Here is a 348-nt window from a genome sequence, read left to right as displayed (position 1 = left end):
AGATCATTTACAGGACTCAGAATGGGAGGGGTCAGAATACTAGACACACCTGTTCAGACTTTATGCCATTAAGATAAGTCTAACTATTCAAATGAATCAATTGAAATGTGTTTCTGGAAGAAAGCCCTGACCCTGGCCATCCACACTGTTGCTAGTGAGTCTTAACCTGTTTAAAAGGGTTTAGCCCCTGTAATAGATTCCAATAAAAAAAAAAAAATTAAATCGCCATTGGTTAAAGAGGTGTCGTGCGGACACTGAGCCACGGAACAGTGATAAACAAAAACAGGGAAGTGCTCAGATGGCATAATTACCCTATAAACGTGCTGGCAGTAGAAGACGTTTATATAC

Source organism: Lithobates pipiens, unplaced genomic scaffold (genome assembly GCF_037356315.1).
Source record: "Lithobates pipiens isolate NorthernLeopardFrog02 unplaced genomic scaffold, aLitPip1_a1.2 Scaffold_3, whole genome shotgun sequence".
NCBI classification, from domain to species: domain Eukaryota; kingdom Metazoa; phylum Chordata; class Amphibia; order Anura; family Ranidae; genus Lithobates; species Lithobates pipiens.
The sequence above is the reverse complement of the archived record's forward strand: the minus strand, read 5'-3'. Positions refer to the sequence as shown.